At 46.1% G+C, this 6,000-nt stretch overlaps 1 non-coding gene across 1 annotated transcript; it reads right to left on the bottom strand.

Annotated features, from left to right (window-relative positions):
* Window positions 1-5,731: 5,731 nt before the first annotated feature.
* Window positions 5,732-5,834, bottom strand: LOC130044641 (U6 spliceosomal RNA). The gene has a single exon (XR_008795476.1). It is a non-coding gene; the product is annotated as a U6 spliceosomal RNA (small nuclear RNA).
* Between the last annotated feature and the right edge of the window lie 166 nt (window positions 5,835-6,000).

Below are 6,000 nucleotides of genomic sequence, written 5' to 3'. Positions count from 1 at the left end.
AAGTCAGACTAACCTCCAGGTGAGTACTGGTTACCTTTCGTGATTTCAGGTAAGAGACCATTTTTGTGGATTGCATTTTGTCTCTCTCTTAAGTGGGGGGGGGGGGGAAGCAGCTACTTCTGAAGGTAGATTGGAGGGTTCGATTAAACTGCCAATAGGAACAGGCTGAGCACCCAGAAGACAGTGAACTAACATGGTTCGTTCCCTTACCCCATTGTCCAGCACCTATCTCCTCATTTCTGTTCCTTGGTGGGTGTATGTGAGGGTGCCCCATTTGATTGATGAGAAAAGGGATTTCCAATGAGATTAGACCACCCAAGAGAAGGTGTGCAAGCAGGAGTCAGAGGATCAGCATTCGGGGGTGACGCCCTGTTCCCACCTCCCTCCCCCACATGCCGGAAGGACATTTACCGGGCAGCCTCATATGCCTCTAGACTTCGTCTGGCTCAGAACAGGGTTGGGCATGAGGCAGACCCCCGTGTCAGTGGAACCCTGCACCCCAACCCTTCCATGCCCTTCGGGCTTCTCCCCAGGGTCTGCCCCGAAGTCCCACCCAGACTCCAGGCTCATCGTTCTCTTGTCCTCAGACCTGTGCCCTAAACTAATCCAGGTGACTCACCTTCCTACTCATGATCTCATCTGAGAACTGGCATCTTGCTCTGGGCCAGGTGTGCCTTGCCCTGTGGGAGCCTGGACACTCTGTAACCTCCTGATTCAGCCTTTGGGCTCTGAAGACCCATTGTTTCCCACCTCCTGGGTCCCCTTCTGTCGCCTTTCACAGACAGCTCACTCCTTTGGGGGAAGCTGCCCCGCTGTCTCTTCTGGTTCTGCAGAAACTGTCGAGCTAGTTCTCTAGACCTACTCACCCACCCTCCATTCCTGGGGACAGGCACGTGACCAGGGCCATGCCAACAAGAGTTTGGCAGCAGCGACTGATCCAAAGGGTGTGGTTAGCTCAAGGTGCACCAATCGACCTTCTGCCCTGGGATTAATATCCAGGTGCAGGAGAAAGGAGATCTTTGTCTCTGTGGGTCGGCCTTCCAGGCCTCTCAGAGCTACTCAGGTCCCTTCCTGAGAAGTGATCCGACTCCAGATGTAAGCTGAAGTCCACAGGAGAAGGAACAAGACGAGCAGAAGAGATGAGCAAGAGACAAAGATAACTCGGAGAGAAAGTACCAAGGGAAACACAAAGACAGCTGGTTGGCTTAGGTCACCAGCTGAGTGTTTGAGACTCTGCTGTCTGTCATTTCCTCTGAGATCTCTAAGCACTGCCACCAGCTTCTTGACCACCTCAGCCAACCAATTCCTCTTCTGCGTAAACCAGTTTGAAGTGGACTCTGACACCTGTGCCCACAAACTCCCTAAGTGGGTTGTTCCTGACTTTTATTCATTTCCGGTGCTCTCGTTTCCGGCCAGGCCATAGAGCCCAGATGAGGCTTAGATCTGATCTCGGATGAGTCTCTTCTCCTCAATCTTAGCCACCTACTTTTTTTGCTGTTGTCTATTTGTTGCTTGTTTGGGGGGTACACCCAGCAGTGCTCAGGGCTCACTCCTCGCTCTGCTCTCAGGGATCACTCAGGGGAGTCTCTGGGGAGCCAGGGATCGAAGCCAGTCAGCTGAGTTCAAAGCATGGGCCCTACCTGTGGTACTCTCACTCTGGCCTATCCTTTTCTAACATTTTATTTTATTTTTGATTTGGGGCCCACTCAGGGCTGACTCCTGGCTCTGAATTCTGGGATCACTCCTGTGGGCCTGTGGGACCATTTGGGTAACAGGGATCTAATCCAGGAGGGCCACAAGCAAGGTAAATGCCTTCCTTATCCTCTGTGCTATCTCTCTGACCTCTCTCTCTCTTTTTTTTAATCATAAATCAATTTTCAGTTCCTCTCTGGTTTGTCTCTCTTTGGTGACAGTTAACCATCACTTAGACATTAGATGGAATTAGGAATTGTTTTCAATTCTTTGTGCTGTGACAATGTCAGGTAGTTACTACCCTACAGAAGGTAGAGCAGAATTGGGCAAATTCATTTAGGATTTTAAGTTTGTGTTTTTTTCCAAACTCATTGTAAGGATTTTGGGGTTTCTGAGCCAAGCGACAGAACTTAGGGTGTTTTATCAGTACTTACATAAGAAGAGAGAAAATTAAATGTCCACTAATTTTTGGTTGAATGAAGTTCAAAGCAATGATTTAGTACAAATTTTTGTCAAACAGGCTGTAAGGGAGAAGAATGGCATTGTTCTGGAGGGTCACATCGGGCTCTGCTGTTATTATTTTATTTTGGGGTCACACCCGGCAACACTCAGGGGTTACTTCTGACTCTGCACTCAGAGATTACTTCTAGCTGTGATCAGGGAATCATGTGGGATGATGGGAAATGAACCTGGGTTGGCCGCATGCAAGACAAGCCTTCTCCCTACTGTACTGTCACTCCAGCTCACATCTGACTTAATAAGGGTGAAAAATTAGAGTGTCTTGGTCTTCAAGTCAAATAATAAAAATTCTTTTTAGGGGCTGAAGAGACAGCACAGCAGGGATTCAGTCCTGGCATCTTTTATGTTCCCCTGAGCACCGCCAAGACTCATCCCGAAGCACAGAGACAGGAGTAAGCCCTGAATACAACTGGGTGTGGCCCCCAAAACAAAATTAAAAAATAAATAGCTCTGCTAGCTGTTTTTGCATCTCCTCTTCTGAAATCCGGGCTGGCCTCCTTTCAAAGCACTCTGTGGACATTATGTTTCCACACCTGAAGGTCTGTGGAAACCCTGTACTTAGAAAGTGTGTTGGTGCCATTTTCTCAACCACACGTTCCACGTTCTTGCCTTCTGTCTCCACATCACACTTAGTGATGGTACACCCATTGTTTTCTCAGACACGGTGTGCTATTGCACACTTAACAGGCTACAATATGGTGAAAACAACTTTTATATGCACTGGAACCCCTCAGAGTCCTATGACTTGCTGTATTGTGATATTAGAAGGTGAAACTAAGCCTGCAATTATCTTCAAGGTGTGTCTGTATATAATGAAATGCTGAAGAATGAAATGACGACTGGGACCAGAGAGCTAGTGCAGCGGGTAAGCATTTGCCTTCCAAGTGGCTGACCCAGGTTTGATCTCCAGCACCCCAACTAGTCCCCTGAGCACCAGCAGGTCCCTGAGTGATCCCTGAGTACAGATCTAGGTGTGGTCCCACACAGCAAAAAAATAAGATAAAGGGAATAGAACGATGGCTGAGGTTTGCTTCCATATGTTCTAGTGTTAGCAAGAGTGAGCAAACAACAGTGCAGAGCCAGGCGTGGGTTTGTACTATTAATTAAGTTGGGTAGTGGTCCATGGAGGTTCCATTCCAGTATTTGATTTTATACATGTAGTTGGAATTTTTTCCGTAACAAAACCAGGACAAAGTAATGCTTTTGGGTGAGCTAACCCTGGGGTTGCCTCTCCAGAACTGCATCCCTGACACTGGGGTTTGGTATCAGGATGAAAGACTTGTGGACAATTTCTGTTGTTAGGGGATACTCACAGGGCAGAGAGAGAGAGAGAGAGAGAGAGAGAGAGAGAGAGAGAGAGAGAGAGAGAAAGATAGGTAGGTAGATAGATAGATAGATAGATAGATAGATAGGGTGATGTAGGTGAGATAGACCAGACCCGCAAGGTGATATAGGCGCCTCATGCATACACACCCCGCCCTTGTGCAGAACAGTTGCCAGAACTGCCGGTTTCATCATGCATGAAGCTGAAAAGCCACTGGCTGCCCAGAGTTGGTCACTTGAGCAGAATGCAGGCAAACCACTGGGCATGCAGTGTCCTAGAAGATGGCCCAAGGAGGAAAGCTGAGATTGATTCCTTTGTTTGGATTCAAAGGAAACCTGCTGTGCTCAGGGCTTACTCCTGGCTCTGTTCAGGAATCACTCTAGACAGGGTTCAGGGAACCATATGGGATGAAGGGAATCAAACCAGGGCTGGTCACATGCAAGGCAAGCGCTTACCCCATGTACCAAATCTCCAACCCTATTTATTTGGTTTTGAAGTGTCATGATTTACAGTAGTGCTATTGTACAATGCGATGGTACTGCACCCCACAGTCCAAGTGCCAAATTCTTTCCCCACTGTCCTTTGATCCTTTCTCATCTGCTTCTCTCCCACCACGCACCCCCCTCCAACACCTCAGCTGTTGTCAGAAGATCTCTCAGATATGAGCAAGATCATCCTGTATTTATCTTTTTTTTCTGACTTATTTCATTTAACATAGCACCACGTAATTTGATCCATGTTGTAGCACAATGCAAGATTTCATCTTTTCTTAAAGCTGAGAGTATTTTACTTGTATATAGACCAAAATTTCTTTTCCCACTTAACTGTTTTATATACTTGGTGGTTTCCAAATCTTCATTATTATAAATAGCATGGCAATAAACATACATGTTTTCAAATTAGTGGATTATAAGTATTGATTTCTGTTATTATTTATTATTATTATTATTATTATTGCTTTTGGTCCATACAAAGTGGTGCTCAGGGGCCATTCCTTGCTCTGTGTTTGGGGGTCACTCTGATGGGACTTATGAAATCAAGTGGTAGCCAGGATTAAGCCCTGGCCTCCTGCATGCAGAGTGTGCTCCATCTGTTGATCTAGCTCTTCAGCCCTATTTTTTATTGTTCTGTTTGGGGGTCATACCTGGGAGGACTCAGGGGCTATTCCAGTTGGTCTCCTGCTTGCAAAATATGTACTCTAGCCTGTTAAACTATCTCTTTGACACAATAAATTGTTAGCTTGGGGGCCACTCCTGGAGGTCCTCAGAATCTATCCTTAGAGAGAGACTCTGTGCTGGGGGGAAGCATGGGAGGTTACTCTTGGCCATGCTTGGGGTTCTATGCAGTGCCAGGGCTTGACCCCAGGCTTCCTGCAGGCAAAGCCTGTGCTCAGCCCATTGAGCTCTCCCCCCCGGCCCCTATTTATTTATTTATTTATTTATTATTTTTATTAGTGAAACACCATGAGGTACAGTTGTAGACTTACAAATTTTTGTGCTTGGGTTTCGATTATATAATGATCAAATACCCATCCCTCCACCAGTGCCCATTTTCCATCACCATGGATCTCAGTAACCCTCCCACCCCCATCCCCTCCATCCCACCCTGCCTCTGTGGCAGGGCATTCCCTTTTGTTCTCTCTCTCCTTTGGGGTGTTGTGGTCTGCAAAAGAGGCATTGAGTGACAATCATGTTCGGTCTATAGTCTACTTTCAACATGCATCTCCCATCCTGAGAGGATCCTCCAAACACCCTTTATTTGGTGCTCCCTTCTCTATCTGAGCTGCCCTTTTCCCTAGCATGCCTGGCTGGCCTCTAAGCCATGGAGTAATCCTCCTGGTACTTATCTAGGCTATTCTTGGGTATTAATCTCCTATTTTGTTACTTTATGTCCCCCAGATAAATGCAATCTTTTTATGTCTGTTCCTGTCTTTCTGACTCATTTCACTTAGCTTGATACTTTCCATGTAGTACCACTTGTATGTAAATTTCATGACTTCATCTTTTCTAACAGCTACATAGTACTCCATTGTGTAGATGTACCAAAGTTTCTTTAACCAGTCATCTGTTCTTGGGCACTCAGGTTTTTTCCAGATTCTGGCTATTGTAAAGAGTGCTGCAATGAACAAACAAGTGCAGATGTCACTTCGACTATACTTTTTTGCCTCTCTGGGATATATTCCCAAGAGTGGTATTTTTAAATTTGGAATGCTTCATGAATTTGCGTGTCATCCTTGCACAGGGGACATGCTAATCTTCTCTGTATCGTTCCAATTTTAGTATATCTGCTGCCAAAGCAAGCATTCTGGTCCCTATTTTTATTTTTTTTCTCATTTTTGGGCCACATCCAGCAAAGACACTTCTGCCTTTGCACTCAGGAGTTAACTGGCAGTGTTTGAGGAACCCTATGGGATACTGGGGATTGAACTTGGATCAGTCACATGCAAAACAAATGCCTTTCCCGCT

The sequence above is a fragment of the Sorex fumeus genome, unplaced genomic scaffold, assembly GCF_029834395.1.
Source record: "Sorex fumeus unplaced genomic scaffold, SorFum_2.1 ptg000122l, whole genome shotgun sequence".
NCBI lineage: Eukaryota > Metazoa > Chordata > Mammalia > Eulipotyphla > Soricidae > Sorex > Sorex fumeus.
This window is presented reverse-complemented; position numbering and strand designations above follow the sequence as displayed.